The sequence below is a fragment of the Pleurodeles waltl genome, chromosome 8, assembly GCF_031143425.1.
Source record: "Pleurodeles waltl isolate 20211129_DDA chromosome 8, aPleWal1.hap1.20221129, whole genome shotgun sequence".
NCBI classification, from domain to species: domain Eukaryota; kingdom Metazoa; phylum Chordata; class Amphibia; order Caudata; family Salamandridae; genus Pleurodeles; species Pleurodeles waltl.
Window position 1 is genome coordinate 1413257560 of NC_090447.1, and position 18124 is coordinate 1413275683.

An 18124-nucleotide genomic window follows, 5' to 3' on the forward strand; every position below is an offset into this window, starting at 1 on the left:
CACATCTTCCCATACCAATAGGCCAATCAGTCCTGATTCAAGTAGATCATGCATATAGTCTTGGACCATCCTCTGAATGGTCACTGATGCTGCCACTTGCTTGACCTTGGTTGCCTTCACCACTGCACTTGATATAAGCCCTGCCACTTGACATCAAGCTATTATAGAAATTGGTTCTGATTCTTGTGTTGCTGCTGTTGCTGGTGTTGGGGGAGTTGTCTGTGAGACAACAGCATTGCCCTCTCTGAAGGTTTAAGGCTGCATGCCAGAATTCCTGCCCAGACCGCTAACTTCCAGGCGTTATTCCAAGTCTCTCATTTGTTCAATAATCCAAGTATTGTAAATTGAAAACATCCCCTTCTGAAAAAAGAAATTATAGTGCCCAGTACTTTTTGTACCGCGGATCAAATATTGTGGCGCACATGTACTCTTTGGGGGACACAATCCCTATTTGTAGCCTTGGATTAACAGCCAAGAGAAGGAGTAGGCTTTCAACCACCTCATATGGTTCTTCGTTCAGATTGCAAACCTTTGCACCAATTTTTTTCAACTGGTCCTGTAGCAGATGCAACAACAGGTTGCTTGACTCATCGTACTGTCCTCCGTACTGACTTCCTTAGTGAAATCCTAAAAAGGAAGTAGTATTTGTGCCATCCCTCATTTGTCCGCCTTCATTGTCATGCTTTTCCCAGTTGTATCCCCTCCTCTTTGAAGGACATAGTCGGTGATTAGGCTGTATTGCTCAAACAGACGTTGCAACATGTAGTAGGTTGAGTTCCAATGTGTTGGCACCCCCTGTAGGAGGGCTGTAACTTGTACTCTTTTAGCACGTTAAATGATTCTCAAAGGTTCCAAGCTTTAAAAGAATGACTGAAATAAGTGCAGATTCTTCAGCAGGTGGCAGCAGGTGGCAGTATGTTGCTATGTCTTCTTTTTTTAGAAAGTCCTTCACAATCAGGTTAATGCAATGTGCCAAACACAGGAACTGAAATAGCCACCATTTGTCATGGCCTTAAAATATATTAGTGCCATTTTCATGGCAACAAATCTAGTTCTGAGACCTCTGGGTCAAAACTATTCAAGCAACTTGCTATTAAACTCTTCCAAGATGTTTGCAGCTGTATGGCATTTCTCCACGATGAACACAGTTACTAGTTACTGTTGCATGCCGATGAACACTGTTAAAGCTTCCTTCAAAACTGAGAGCTGCAGATAGCTGTTGCCTAGCCCCCCACAAAAGAGATCCAGGGTGCAGTGATACACATGTAATCAGTTGCTTGACAATTTATCCATATGTCTGTCGTCAAGTGGAAAGTGTGAACAGCATTCTGCTGCATAGCTTGGCCAACCAATTGCAGCATATCATGATGGGACAGCTGGAACAGCAGCTCTCGCAAAATAAGTCCAGCTGGGAACCTTCCATTCTGGACAGACGGCCACCACAAATTCTCAAAAACTCACTCCTTCCACAAAAGAAAAAAGGAGGAGGTTCATCACTGACATTTTAGCCACCTTCCAGTACAGATGTGCTGTTCACTTTGTAGGGCTCCTCTGAGCTAAACATGACCGTAATAGTAGCTTCAATTCTTTTCTTTTGAGGTGCCACTAACACAGGCAACTTTCAGAGAAAACTGGGAGGTGGTAGATTCAATGTGTGTCATGGGGACATCATTTTATGTGGTGGGGTGTCTGCATCTGAGTCTTGTGCCATTTGGAGGTTGCTGATGCAGGTGATGTGGCACACTAAAGGAGTATGAGCTGCTTTTTTTAATGCTGTCATCCTCTTCTTCCTCTTGACCAGCATCTTTTATCACTGTTGACTCAGCTGCTTCCCTTCTCTTATCACCACCACCACCTCTTGTGTGATGTTTTTTCAGATTTGACACTTAGTTGCCCTGCATACAGACAATCACTGGGTTGTATCATCGCTGTCACGTTCCATAATTCTAAGGCTTTCAGGAACTTTTCTTTTCTTTTGCCTCTCAGGACCGTCTTGGACTGAGCCGGAGTCCAATCCATGCCCAGATCATCAGAAGAGGGGGGAATGGTGAAGATGATGGAGTACTCCTTCTTTTTCTTGCTAGGGATTGTGAAGCCAATGACTGAAGACCAACATCTTGCTCAGCAGGAAGCTAAACCTCCTATTCTGCCCCTACTTCAGGAAGAACTTTCGCTGGCGATTTTGTGACTGAGACAAATCTAGTTCAGATTCACTGTTCATAGCCATGACTGCAGTGGCTGCATCACTGAGAGACATGGGCATGGGCCTAACCTTAGGTTAGGGTGGTGCTGTTGATGTGGGAGTGATCCTTCCAGCATTCTGCTGTCCAGATGAAGGTACAGCAGGCCCACCACGTTTTCTGAAAAAAGTGGTGGGTGGCACCTCAGTGGTGACAATATCCTTCTTCTTTTCCTCCTAACTGGCCACTTTTTTGGCAGGAACACCTTTCTTTGTGGCCATTTGCACATAGCTGCACAAGTGGAAGTAGAGGAGTGCTCAGGTGCTGTGTCACTGACACTCTTCTGTCTGGCTGTACTGTGTGTGATGATGTCTCCTGTGCACCTAAAAGCAAACATACAAGAAAAATAAATCCGTGAAACATGGCATTTGCAGTTTGAATAGACTGACAATAGAACTTAGTGAGGTTACATTACAAATAATTAACAATAGTGTATCCATTCAAAAACATAATGTAATATTTCCATAACATATAGTTTACTTTGTATGCCTGTGGCAGGCAGGGGCTGCAGGGGAAAAAGGAATATTCCTGAAAAGAATCATTGCTGGTGTGCGCCTATGCGGCACCTATGGCAGTCATTCCTTAAAAAAATATTGCTTGTGTGCACCTTGGACATACCGATGACAGGCAAAGGGTTCAGGGGACAGGCAAAGGGTGCAGGGGGACATGGAATAATCCTTTAAACATTTATTGCTGGTGTGCGCTTGTGGCCTATGGTAGGCAGAGGATGTTGGGGGGAAAATGGAAAAATCCTTAAAAAATATTGCTCGTGTGTGCCTATGGCAGGCAGGGCATGCAGGGGAAAATAGAATAATCTTTTCAAAAAATGACTGCATGACTGCTGGTGTGGGCATATGAGATGTCGATGGCAAGCATCGAGTAATTAGGAAAATATAATAATCCTAAAAAAAGGATCCCTGGTGTGCTCCTTTGAGACACCTATGGCAGGCAGGGGGTTCAGTGGGAAAATGGAAAACCCCTTACAATAATTATTGCTGGTGTGCACCTCTGGCAGGCCAGGGGTGCAAGGGAAAATCAAATAATTGAAGAAAAAAATATTGCTGATGTCTCAATAGGACTATGAGAAATCCTATGAGAGGCAAGGAAGTGCAGGGAAAAATTGAAAAAATGAATTATAAACCACCGTACATACATACTACAATCATCCTCAAGCACATTAAACTCACATCAGAGAAAAAAGGAAAAAGAAACAAAAAATAAAAAGGCATAGGTCTCTTCTATCAATGTCCAAGGAAAATGGCTTTGAAAAAAGAGAGAAAAGAAACACACTGGCTACACAAAATGGGCACTCTAACTCATGCAGGCCTATGGCAAAAGCAAAGCCCACTGACTACAAAATAGCTGTTGGCCACATGGCTACCAGGGGCAAAGCCCTGCACAAGAAAAAACACATGCAGACCTATGGCAAAAGCAAAGCACACTAACTACAAAATGGCTGCAGGCCACATGGCTACTAAGGGCAAAGGCATGATCAACAAAGAACACTTGCAGGCCTATGGCAGAAATCACACTGAAAACACAAAACAAAATGGCGACCCTGCCACATGAAACCGAGAACAAAGACAAAATGGTGGTCTACTGTAAACACACGCTGGCCATACAAAAAAAATGACCACTTGACCAGCAAAAAGGAGGAGGCATGTTAAGCAAAGAAGGATAGACTAGAACACTACTGCCAAGTCATACATGATACTCTTGCCACCTTTAATGAACTCATTATCCTGAACACATGGGCAGAGATCAGCTGTGGCATTCCCCAAGGCTTCACCCTGAGCCCCGCTCTCTTCACCATCTACATCGCCCTCTAGCAGGCATAGTCAGAAACAATGGACTCAACATCGTCTTCTACGCTGATCAGACTCAGCTGATCCTCTCACCCACCAATGAACCTACAGTTGCAAAGACCAAATTTCAGAACAGGTTGAAGGCAGACCCCACCTGGGTGAAAGACAGCTGCCTCAAGCTCAACCATGACAAGACAGAAGTCCTCATTTTGGGCACCTCCACCTCCGCCTAGGACAACTCCTGGTGGCTCGCAGCACTCAGACCCCCCAAAACCAACCAACCACACATGTAACCTCAGCATCATCCTCGACTCCCCGCTCTCTATGAACCACCAAGTAAACACAGTCTGGTCCTCCTGCTTCCACACACTCTGCTTGCTCTGAAAGATCTTCAAGTGGATCCCCATTGAATCCAGAAGAACAATCACCCAGGCGCTCTTCAGCAGCAAGCTAGACCACGGCAACACACACTATGCAGGCACCACCCAGAAGCTCCAAAAGAAAATGCAAAGAATACAGAACGTCGCCGCTAGACTTATCCTGGTCATCCCCTGCCGCAGCCACATCTTGGGGCACCTGAGAGACCTACACTGGCTCCCAATCAACAAAAGAATCACCTTCAAGCTCCTTACACACACCTACAAGGCCCTCAAAACATCGGTTCCACTCACCTGGCCCTGGTGACCATCCAATGGATCCGAAAGACCACAGCCGGAGGAAGAGCTTTCTCCTACCTCACCGCTAAGACCTGGAATTCTCTTCCACTTCATCTCAGGCAATCTCCCTCTCTGCCTCAATTCAGGAAGGCCCTCAAGACCTGGCACTTTGACTGAACAGGTCATCCAGTCGTTCGACTGAGCTGCATAACCCGTCCCCCCTAGCACCTTGAGACCTGAATGGGTGATTAGTGCACTCTAGAAGAACCCTGATTGACTGATTGATTGACTGCCCTACGGCTATAAAAAGGAGAGAAGAACCACAAAGTGTGAGCACAATTTATGGATCTAGCCTTACTACCTGCCAAACGCACTCTTACACTGCACTGGAGAGCCCACCAGCCTTTTGCACTCACTCTAAGGCACAAACCACTCCTTCTCTAGAAGCTAAAGATGCCAATCAATACTACGAGGAGGCATGATGCCTCCGTAAAAGACCTATAGCGGGAGCCTGGGACTCGATGCTCAAGCAGTTTCAGGAACTGGTGCATGAGAATAATCCCCTCCCCCAGTAATGGCATGGCATGAACCCACCCCAGCATCCAATATCTGGCCTGCCAGATTCGACCTCTGACCCCAGAGGAGACACTGCACCTGGTTTTTATACCCCACCAGCACACCTGACAAGCAGGTAGTGGACCCAGTGGGCCAATGAGGTGTTGCAGATTGCAAAGACCTGTACTGTCATGCACCAGTCACTGTTCCCTCTGTAGCTATGATTATTACTCATGCTGCTGCTTAGTGGTTTCCCTCCCCAACAGAGGTACACTTCCTTTACAATCTGGTAATTTAGCTCCACGCTCCTCTTGACATTGCTTCAATGAAAATTGACAGCACAATCTATATTGTGACCCTATGTAGGGTCCGCCACACTCTTCTGTCACTCAAGGAACTAGCCAGAAAATTAAAATACCCCCAACTTTTAACCAAAGCTTTTATGGCACCAAGCAAGTGAAGCAGGTCATTGCTGCCCTCCCCGGACGAGTTTGCTTGTCTCTTCCATCCAAGCATGTATTCATTCATCTTTTCATTCTTCCATCCACCCGATTCAAGCATTTATCCATTCATCTTTTCATCCACCCACTCATAATCACCATTTCCCCTTTACATTCTATCATCCATTGTCTTTCATCCAAAATTCAGTCTGCCACCATTCTGTCCATCCATTGGCCCATCCATATCCAAACTTATCCATCTATCTTTAAACCTATCTATCAAACATATCAATCCCTTCACTCTGTCTTCCATCCTTTTACTTATCCATCCCCTTTCGTCCAATCATTCATCCATTCTTTCAGTCATCCTTCCACCCATATATCCTTTTGCTCATTCATCCACCCTTTCGATCATCCATCTATCCTTTCACTCCATACATCCACCCATCCTCCCTTTCCCTCATCCATCCATCCATCCTTTCACTCATCTAGCCATCCTTTGACCCGTCCATTAATTTACCTTTTCACTCATCTGTCCATCCATCCTTCCACTGACTCATTCATCCATCCACCCATTCACTCATTTGTCCATCCATTCACCCTTTCACTCATCCATATGTCCACCCTTTCATCCAGCTATCCACCTAACCTCCCCTTTACTCAATCATGCATTCTTTCACTCATCCATTCTCACATCCATCCTCTTCCTCATTCATCCATCCATCCATCCATTCACTCAGTCCATCCATCCATTTTCTCTTTCTCTCATCGATCCATCCTTACACTCACTCATCTATCTATCCGTTCTCTCATCATCCATCCATCATTTGTCCCTTTCACTGATCCATCCATCCATTCGCCCTTTCACTCATCCATCCATTCACCCATCCTTCCTCCCATTCAGTCCATTCTGCCTTTGTCATCCATCCTTATATCCAGTGCCTAATTTGTAAATAAAAACGTGCCGGTGCCCAAAGCCCTCCTCTGAAACACGCGGCTGCCGCAATTAAGTGTGCGAACACGGAATAATGAGGCGGCTTAGTCCTGAAGACATCTCCGGCCTCTTCAATCCATCTACAGCCACTCCCGGCCCTTTTAGCTCACTCTTGCAGCTTTCTGCTTTCTCCCTTTGTGACGTTTTTTCGTTTTTCTCTTCCTCCGTCTTTCCCATATGTGTCTTCTGCTCGCAGCAAATGCTTGAGGCAGAAGAATAATCCCCGGCCCTCAAAAACAAGTGTCGGTGCTCAGCCCCGGAAACAATAAGCACAAATTAAGCACTGCTTATATCTACTATATTTTCACTCATTCATCCATGCATCTATCCATCCATATATTCACTCACCCATGCATCCACAATTTCACTCACACATGCATCATTTTACCCTTTCACTCATTAATCCATCCTTCCACTCAGTCATCACTCCATTCACTCTTTCACTCATCAATCCATCCACAATTTCATCCATCTATCCTCCCTTTCATTCAGTGATCCATTCTATCACTCATCCTTCCTTACATTCATACTATCACTCATCCATACATACATCCAGCCATCCACCCTTTCATCCTGGCAATCCATCTAGGCCTTTCACTCCATCCACCCATCCACTCACCCATCCTCCATTTACTGTTTCACTCATTTTTCATCCTTTCACTCACTCATCCATGTGTCTTCTCTCTCATCATCCATCTACCCTTTCACACATACATCCATTTCATCCTTCTTTCCTTTCACTCAACCATCCTTACAGCCATCCTTTCACTCACTCACCTTCCACACCCTTTTGTGTTAATTATGAGCCTTTGTCTGCTGAGCTGCAGACAGAAGAGTTCCATCAAACGCCCCCACCGCTGTAGCTGCTAAAATGGGGAATTGACAACACCTCTGCTGTCACTTAGATCCTACATCTGCCACATACTAGAGTGTGGAGCAATAAATGAGATCCATCGAGATGTAATTTGTAGAAAAGTGCATTTTTCTGGCATAGTTACCCCCACTTTTTGCCTGATGTCAGTGTGTTTGGACTGTAGTTCACTGGGATCCTGCTAACCAGGACCCCAGTCACTGTGCTCGCTCCCCTAAATTTAGTTTGTTGGTAATCTTTGACACCTACTATTGGCATACTGGTGTACCCATGTAAGTCCCTAGTATGTGGTACCTAAGAATCCAGGGCAATGGTACGCCAGGGGTCCCCCATGACCTGCAGCATGTATTATGCCAATCATGGGAGCCCATGTAAAACTGTGACTGCAGGCCTGTCATTGCAGCCTTAGCAAAAGGGTGCATAGCCGTTTTCACTGACAAACCTAACCACTGCACTTAGACATTATAAGTCACCCCTCTGGTAGGCCCTTCAGCCCAAGGACAGGGTGCATGTCTCTAAGTGTGAGGGTACCACTGCATGAGCAGGGCACTCCTAGAGACCCCAGGCCAATTTCTGGACTCTGTAAGTGCGGGGAAGCCATCTTAAGGGATGTAGTGGACACTGTTCAACGCAAGCGGTCCATCTACATAATGGCTACTCTGAACCTAGGCATGTTTGGTATCAAACATGTTGGAATCATGCAACTACACCGATCCCAGTGTTTGTTGCATGATACCAGGTACTCTGGGGGTTCTGCCTGTGCAGACTCACCGGGTCCAGCAGCCAGCCCACACTGTTGCTGACCATAGACACTGTTCCTCCTGCTGGTGAGCCAGGCCAGGCCAGAGGAGCAGAACAAAGGATTTCCTGCAAGGGACAGGTATGTATTAGGTGTCTAAGGGCTGGGGTGAGGTGGCCTTTGAGCATCACCAGACTGCTTTGAAGGGCACATTTGGTGCACTCCTTGCATGATCCGGTTTGCATCAACTCAGGAACCCCCGGTTCTCACTCTGTTGCGAAACTACACAAAGAACATGGGCGTGACTGACCCCTGTCCATCTGCTCCCCTAGGGAGGTGCACAGAGCTTTGCCGGTGGTCACTTGATTCTGTCATCTTGGAAATAAGCTGTGCAGAGGCCCCTGTGAGCATCTGACTGGTTAGGCCAGGTAGATGACGTACCTGACCCCCTCTGATAGGTGAGTAACCGCAGAGGCTGACCAACCCCCTTTTAGGGTTACTTAAAGGCTCCCTTGGGGGTAGGTCCTCAGATTCGTCAAGAAAGACTCTACAAGGACCTCTCTACAAGACATCTGCTCATGGCGTCTGGAACCTTTGCTGGTCTTTGTTTAAACTGAACAAGTCTGCTTCTAGTGGGAAGGCTTCCATTGCAACATTGTTTCTTAGAATCCTGCAAGAATTCTGCAACATCCAAGACTGCGCTTCCTCCATGGTCACATGGGCTCTGTTTGCACTGGGAAGCATGAAGGAATCTCCCTTGCAGTGAAGGAGTCACTCCCTTAAAACCACAGGCACCTCAAGACAACATCGACCGGTTGGTGGGGTCTGATGTCCCTGGACGTATGAAGATCCCGCTTCTTAGGTAGTGAGTCTGTGGCCTCCTCTGGGTCCTGCGTGTCTTCTGTCCAAGTTGGGAGACAGTGGGAACCTGCTCCCGCTATTGGACTGGCATCCCTGGGCACATGACTGTTGCACTTGCCAAGACTTGTTGACTCTTCTTCAGGCACTGTGAAGCCCTAGCCTCCAGCACTCTGCAATCCAAAGATCAGCCCTTGTCCTGCAGCTTCTGAGACATGGGACTTCTGTTTTGTTGTGCTAGTCAGGCTTCCTTGTGACTACCTGTGTCCGTCGCCAGCGGCTCACTCGTGGGGGCTCCAAAAACTTCTGTTGGCCTTCCTGTATGCTGAAGGCCAGTCCTGATTCTCCCTCCTGGGGGGAGTCTCTTGGACCTTGCTGGTCCCCAGAACTACGCAAACTTCTCTTCTGCTCCTGTTTGGGTTTGCCAGTGCTTGTTGGCAACCTGGCTGGTCACTAACCCTCCTGCAATCCGCTGACCATCGAGGGACAGTTCGTAGGTGACTCCTGACACGTCCTGCAGCTTCTGGATCCCACAGCTGGACTTTTGGTAGACTAGCATGCATTAGTTCAGGAAGAGGCAGCAAAAATGAGTTCTTATATAATGCTTGAAGGTGGGGAGGATGGGCATTCCCTTGCTGTGGAATTCTCATGGACTATTAGTGTAAAGAGATAACTGCAACTTTGATTTGTTTTTTTAGCAAAGTTCTTTGAGTTAAAAAGAAATAAAACAGCACAATATTAGTTTGAGGGCAATAGAAGTTCTAAATATGGTTGTGTCACTTCATAGAATGATTTGACTACTGAGTAGTCCTTAGTTTGAAAGAAATTAACAGTACCAAGTGCCATTGTCTACAATATTTCTTCTAGAGTGACATGAATAGCCATGGCTGGCCCAGTGCAACTTATTTGCAGCTGCTTTTCTTACAGAGTGATCTGCAGAGCTATTCCTTTCCTTAAGCAAATGACTGCCCACCACCAGAGGCGCTCCACTTCACCCCTTGAAATAGGTGCTCTGAGATCCCTCTACAGTCTGTGATGGAAATACTGGAGGACCCTTCTTCCATTGGGCTCTATGTGCCCCACACCATCTCAATTCCAGGTGAGAGCTGAAAAGCACCTACTAGAGCTGCACTTTGCACATGGTCTTTCTATACTCAACAATTCTCATCTCCCTTCCGTGGAAGAATCAACATAACTCTCCATTTTCATTCACATCTGCCCTCTCCAGGGAAAATGTAAACATTTCCAATAGACCTAAAGTCCAGTTCAGCAATTATGCATGCTAGCTGAATGCATTTTGTGATAACTTTTGAAAACTTGGAATTAAAGTTGCCATATCAAGGGGCACTGATGGGATCTCTGTTTTGGTCAACATTTATATATCATTGTTGGAATTTATAATACCGCTCTTGGAATTTGTGTGCTTATATTTACAGATCTACATCACATATTTTCCTGAAAATGGGTGTGCTTATTCTGAGTTCGCCTTTCTGTTCCATCACCTTAATTTTTCTTATTCTCTTTCTCAACATCTCTTCTCTTATTTAACTCACACTTTCTCTCAATTCTCCCTTCTCAACTACCCTTTCAGCTAAACCTTTTCATTTTCCCTTTAACGCCATACTACATTTGACTCCCTTCCATCCCTTTTTCTATATCTGCTTCTTTTACTGCCCACACATTTTCCTCTCCTTGTGTCTCCCTCTCCCTCATTACTGCTCTCTTCCTCCTGACCTCCCTTACTTTCCCCATCTCTCTCTTGCACCCTGTTTCACTTTTGAATGTTAATGCCCCGTAAGATTGATGGGCAGGCTATTAATGAGTGGGTGTGTGATTTCCCAAATTAGGAGAATAATGGGAGTTTGATGGCTGTAGATTTTCATGTCAAAATCAGGTGTTTCACTCCCAAAGTCCCTTGCCAACTAAGCTACTGTGGATTTAGAGTGATAAAGACATCAAGGGAGAATGCATGGCTAAAGCCATATGCAACCATTCAGTCCCCCCACTCCTCTGAGGAGACCACTTGGTAAATAAAATTGTGTTTCTTTTAGTAAATCTGCGTCTGTCTGTGAGTGTCAGGTGTGTGCAAAATGTGACTGATAGGGATCCACCTCCCAGGATTACTCACCAAAAGGGTGCTAAAGTGTGTGTGATCTCACCTAAGCACAATTCATGGGAACCACAGGGACATAATGGGAGCAAGATTTAAAAAAACTGAAAACAAAGTGGGTATGTGATCAAGCCTCTCCCCTTAGGCAGTAGGTCTGCTGTCTTAGAAGGAAGGTGGCAGGGGTGGCAGGCACCAATACAGGTGCTTATCTGCATACACTTGCCCTTTATCTCTTCACAGGGGCTCGAACTCCAAGGGTAGTTTTAGCAAGTTTGGTAATTGCCATTGTATTTATATAAAGCCTAATACCCCTGACAAGGTGTTGAAATGCTTTTTGGAGGGCAGCACAGTACTCCACAACCCAAAGAATTAGTGGTAGATTAGTTTATAGACATACAAGTTGTTAATCTGAGCGGTGGACATGTGAGACTGGGATAAAAGTGGAGATACAGCGAAACAATTTAAGATCACACAGACTGCAAAATCGCAGTTATTACGCACCACCAGCCCATGAGAACTTCCAAGAAAGCTGCCATCCAAGAACGCATCAGTTCCAAGGCACACAACAGCAAGGAGCTCTTCACCATAGTCAAGGAATTCACAAACTCCAGAACCGACACCTCAGACATCACCCCCTCTCAAGACCTCTACGATGATCTTGCCACTGTTTCTCACCAGAAAAAACAGGACATATACGAAGGATTCAAGAACCAAAGCTCACCCCCATCAGCACCACCACGGACCCCACACTGCACCTGACCCTGAACCATTGGGCCCCTATCTCCACAGACGACACACGGAAACTCATGAATTCCATCCACTCAAGGGCACCCTCAGAACCGTGCCCACATTACATTTTAAACCTGGCCAGCACCACCATCACACCAGAGCTCTGCCGGAATATCAACCGTTCCATCGAAACAGCCACCTTTCCATTTGACTGGAAGAATGCAGAGATCAACCCACTCCAAAACCCTCCGCGGACCCAAGGGATTTGAAGACTTACAGACCCATCTCTCTGCACCCCTTTCCAGCCTAGGTAACTGAAAAGGCTATCAACATGCAACTCACAGAGTTCCTTGAAGCAAAAAAGGTCCTAGATCCCTCCCAGTTCAAATTCAGGAGCAACCACAGCACCAAAATAGCCCTCCTTGCAGCCACCAATGACATCCATGCCATACCGGACCACAGAGGCCCTCATCCTCCTCGAGCTCTCTGCCGCGTTCGACACATTCTCCCACTCCACCTTCTGCACCAGACTCCACGACGCTGGTGTCTGGGGTAAAACACAGGAATGGATTTGGTCCTTACTCCCTGGAACAACCCAGAGTGTCAGACTCCCGCGATTCACCTCGGCACCCAAAAGAACAGGCTGCGGAGCACCCCAAGGATCTTCACTAAACCGGACCCTCTTCAACATCTACAAGGCCCGCTTGCTAAAATCATCAAACAGCAGAGCCTAAACATCGTATCCTACACCAGCAATACCTAACTGTTCCTCTCCTTAACTGACGACCCATCAAGAGCCAAGAGAAATTTCCATGACAGAATGAGAGCAGTCGCCCCCTGGATGGGAACCAACTGCCTCAAACTCAACTCGGACAAGTCAGAGATCCTCGTAATCAGCTCCCCCCCCCTCCGCCTGGGATGACTCCTGGTGGTCAACTGCCCGAGGAAATGCACCCAACCCCACCGACCAAGCATGCAACCTGGGCATCATCCTGGACTCCATGCTCTCCGTGACCCACCAAGTCAACACTGTCTCATCGTCTTGCTACCACACCCTCCGCTTACTTTGGAAGATTTTCAAGTGGATCCCCACCGAGACAAGAAGGACGGTCACCCATGCGCTTGTCAGCAGCAAACTAGACTACAGCAATGCACTCTATGCCAGCATCAGAAAGAAGCTCCAAACAAGACTACAGAGAATCCAGAACGCAGCAGTCAAACTCTTCCTGGACATCCCCCGCCACAGCCACATCTCCACCCACCTCAGAGACCTGCACTTGCTCCTGCTGGACAAACGCATTACCTACAAGCTATTGACGCACACCTACAAGGCGCTACACAACATAGGCCCGGCCTACCTCAACCACCGCCTTGCCTTCTACACCCCCACCAGGCAGCTGTGATCCTCCCAACTTACCCTCACGGCAATCCCCAGAATCAAGAAGAGCACCGCTGGAAGCAGATACTTCTCTTATCTCGCAGCCCGGACATGGAATACGCTCCCACTCAACCTCAGACAGGCCACCTCGCTGAAGCAGTTCAGGAAGGATCCCAAGACCTGGCTTTTCGAATGAGTAGCACTCCGCAACAGCGTTTTGAGACCCCACAGGTGATAAGTTGCTCTTTACAAGTGTTTAGTTGATTGATTGATTGAGTCTGTTAGTTGGATTGAACAGGATAAAGGAGGGATAGAGGAATGAAGAGTCTAGAAAGTGTTATTTGGGAGATCATACTAGTAAGATGAGGTCTGGAATGAGTCAAAGGAAGCATAGACGAGGAAAGAGTCTACAAAATGTTATTAGGGAGATCATAATAGTAAAATGAGGTTTGGGATAAGTCAAAGGAGGGATACAGAAGGGAAGAGGCAAGTAAGTGTTATTTGAGACATCATAGTAGTAACATGAGGCTTGGGAATGTGTCAAGGACGGATAGAGGAGAGAAAAGATTAGAAAGGGTTATTTAGGAGATGATAGTAGTGGAATGAGGTTTGGGGTCAGTTAGAGAGTAGAGGTAGATGATATATTGAGAGAGGTATAGGATGTGACAAAGTAAAGCATTGGGGGAATAGAAGACTTTTTTCTCTACAGTAGGAGTAAAGTAATATATATATTGAAACATCACTACATAGAATGAAAAAATGTATAAGGAAAATAATAATTAATATAAAGTTGTGTTGTATAAAATTCCATATGAGCATGTATAGATAGTTAGAAACTCAGACTTTCAAGAGTTGCTGCATGTTAAGCTAATTTATTTGTGTATTTTTATAATTGTTTTAATATACATATTTTCTTCAATAGTGAAGCACTTATTGATACAATTGTTATTATCATATTTCATATTGTGATAGGTAAATAAAACAGAAACCCCCAAGAGCCTAATGAAATAACCAATATGAAATATATGCAGTGACCTATATATGTTAAGTATAAAATAATGTATATATGTATATATTTTTAACCATAAGTAATATGTACATTTGTTAAGCAGACCTAAAGAATAGCTATATATTTTTAAACTTTAAGTAGCATGTATATTTGCATATAGAAATGCACATCTAAATACATACAATCAATCAAATTATTCATCTTTACATGGACAGCCATATGCTGTACATCTGAGTTTGAGTATAGAGGTCATGTAGGAAAGAGCCAACACTTGAGTAGTCTCCAGAAAATGAGATAGTTATGTGTTGATCCTTTGTTTGGGGGCAATGAATTCCATAGTTTGGCTCCTTGTACACAGAAAGATGTATCACCCATAGCTTGTTTCCTGTATGCTGGGGTTTGGAGGCAAGATGCCAATTTGGGGTGGAGGTTTCATCGTTGTATGCATTTGGTGATTTTACTCCTGATGAAAAGTTGTAGCTCCAAAGTGCAAAAAAAATGTGGCTTTATGTGCCTGGAAAGCCTATCCAAACCTGTGCAGAGAAAGAAACCAGCAAAATGAAAACATATAGATTGTGAGATTATCAGTAAAATATACAGTGTAAACTGTTTTGGTAGGTGCACTCAGTCTAGCGAAAATTTAAATACTAAGACTCAGCCCATTATCTTTGCCAGGCATAGGAAATGGGGAGCAAAAGTGCCAGGGCATTGCTTGCGTGGATGCCTAATTTCAATGGGAGTATTTAGACCTAAGTATGAATAGGAGGCACACAAATATCCAGGTGCCAATAACATTTCAATCTGCTTTTCGTCTGCTTCTGGGCCAGATTTAAACTTACCTTTTTATTGGTCTCGTCTTCTAGACATTACTAATGCAGTCTGCTGAGGGACGTATTGTTAGCTTAGAGTAGGCTTAGAGCCAATCCAGTGCTTTCCAATGTTAGACTTTATTGTCACTCATTTGTTTGCTTCTTATTTATCAGCTTGTGTGGGATTTCCTTCCTCTCCTCCTCTTTGTCCCTCAAGTGGAGCATGGACGAACTGCATGTGTTCTTTCACTGCTCGTGCTCCAAGCACAACATTTTCTTTTGGTTTAAGCACAAAGGAAGCTGCATAGCTTTACTAAAAACAATTGTCATGGCCAATAGGTCCAAACCTGAGATCTTTTGACTTTGCCAAAGCTTGTTATTTTTTGTGCAAACTTTTACCACCAATTAAACACTAGTGGTTACATGTGAAAAGGCAAACTAGCACAAACTCCATTCAGCTTTTATTTATCTATTACAATATGTAAATATGATCATAACAATTGTATCTGTAAGTGCTTCACTATTGTAGGGGTTTGGCACTATGGAGAGGGGCTGAGTCCTGCCAACCCACCCACCTAGATTGCATGTGCAAAGGGGACTCTGAAATAGATAAGATACTACAAAAAATATTTTTGTGGATGCTGTGTATTAGGGTAAGCAGTAACCCCCTTTCTGCAACAGATCCTTATGCAATCATGTCTTACAGGGCAGGAATTCGACACAGCTACCCAGTGTTTTCTAATTGGGTGGCCAGCTCACCTAAACAATACAATTTACATTAACTGTGACTCAGGAGGGATGACACCAGGGTATCACTTCAGGTGTAAATGTCTATCTCTGATGATGGAGGGCAATGCAACTGGAGTGGGGAAAGTGGCAGGAAAGACACAGCGAGCCATCCGTGGAGCCACAGCCTAAGAGGTACAGCTGTGGCACTATGCCATAAGGAATGGTCTACTGTCTCCCATATCCTGGTGCACTGAGGCACAGAATGAGAGCTGTCCCTGGATTGGGATGTGATTCACCTCAGCCAGAAATGGACAAGTTGAGGCAGACCATTATATCCTGATGTAGTCCCCTCACTTCTGTTGAACCTCTGCAGCGCAATGCAGGTAAAATACAGTGTATCTTTACACTACTGTTCAATACCAGAAAAATGAAACTATGTGCAACTAGCCTCCTGTCTCCCTCAGTAAATAAAACATTTGAATGAACTATCTATCACAGAATATATGACCCAATACAAGATACTAGAAACAGTTGAATTAAGAGTTGGGGGTCCAAAATAAGACCCAGTGATGCCTACCAGCAACTACTGGCTCAAATAAACCACTGTGTGTTATATTTCTTGCCACATTCTCCCCTGCCTCATGGCTTCCTCCTACCAGTGGTTCATGGTGATTTTTTTGGTTTCCAAACTAAATTATGCCATGTTTCTGTTTTAAAACATAAAAAGTTGAATAATTGATACAACATAGAACCACCCTTAGGTAGACATAGATTCTTGGCTGTAAAGAATGCTGCATGCTGTCAACCTTAGGCATGATGATGCTAGGAACCAATGGTGGCAACACAAGGACTTTAGAAGTTCCACGAGGAGACCGTAGACCCAATTAATTCAACAGACAGGTTTTCACAGCTCAGCGAAAGTTAATCATATATAGGAGAATTCAGGGCAGTCCTCAGTCAGCATGACATTCTTCACTTTGGGTCTGAGAACATGGAAACCCCTTCCACCACATCACCTCAACTAAAACTGGAGACCTTGAGAACGTACATCGCCCCGGGATCTCAATTACATTATCAGCACAGAGTCACCATTAGTTTACTCAGAAACACTGGCCCTGTTTGATAGAACTCACTTTGTGCACCAAAAGCTATTGCAAAGACCACTTAAACGTGATCATGTGTGCAGAGATTACAGAAAACCATGATAGCCGGTTACTTCACAACTGAATACCTATAGAGAGCAAATCAAAAGCACCTTCAATTATTGATATTGTTCTTCTTTTGCTGAAATATCCTGTATTTAGACAGTATGTTTTCTTCAGTTTTAATTCCCCCAAAATTATTTTGCAATAGATATGCAGCCATTTCTTGGCAAATGTGTTGGTTAGGTTCCACAAAAAAGCCACAAATGCTGAGCATTGTATTGTTTTTGCAAATCTGCCTGACAGAGGTGATTCACAAAGAATGATCAAAAAATACAAAATCCAAGCTTCATAGGTTTATTTGCAACATTTACATAGATTCCCCAATTTAAAGGGATTCAAAACTATCCTCATGAGTCTCGGCAATCTGATGAGTTGACTGCATACTCCACTTGCCCCACACTTAGGCCCTCATTACGAGTTTGGCGGCCCCTTGACTGCCAGGGTGGCAATGGTAGTCGCACCGCTGGTGGCAGGGTGGAGAAGACAGCCATATTATGAACATGGCAGTGTCCGCAACAGAAAACTGTCAATACACCGGCAGTACCGCCAGTGCGGACGGACTGCCGCAGCTGGTGGCAGGCATCTTTAGGCCAGTGGAGACCATGTTTCCAAAGACCATATTACAAGGTTGCACACCGCCAGGATTTCCGGGCAGTTACACCACCATGAAAAGCCCGGCGGAAACAAACAACATAAAAGGAAACACTCACTTCCAGGAACACCAACAAGTCCGCTGCCGCCATGGAACCTGAACTTGAAGTCTTCCCACTGCTCCTGCTGGCCATACTACTCCAGAACCAGCGACAGCGATGAAGAAAACAACCGTAAGTACGCCCACCTAGCACACATTGGAGGGAATGCCGTTAATACACACCCATTCACAAAACACACAACTCCGGCACGGCAAAACACGGCCACACACAAACATACACCCGTACCAACACACATGCACATCTACATACACACACTCATGCACAAACAACACACACCACGGCCA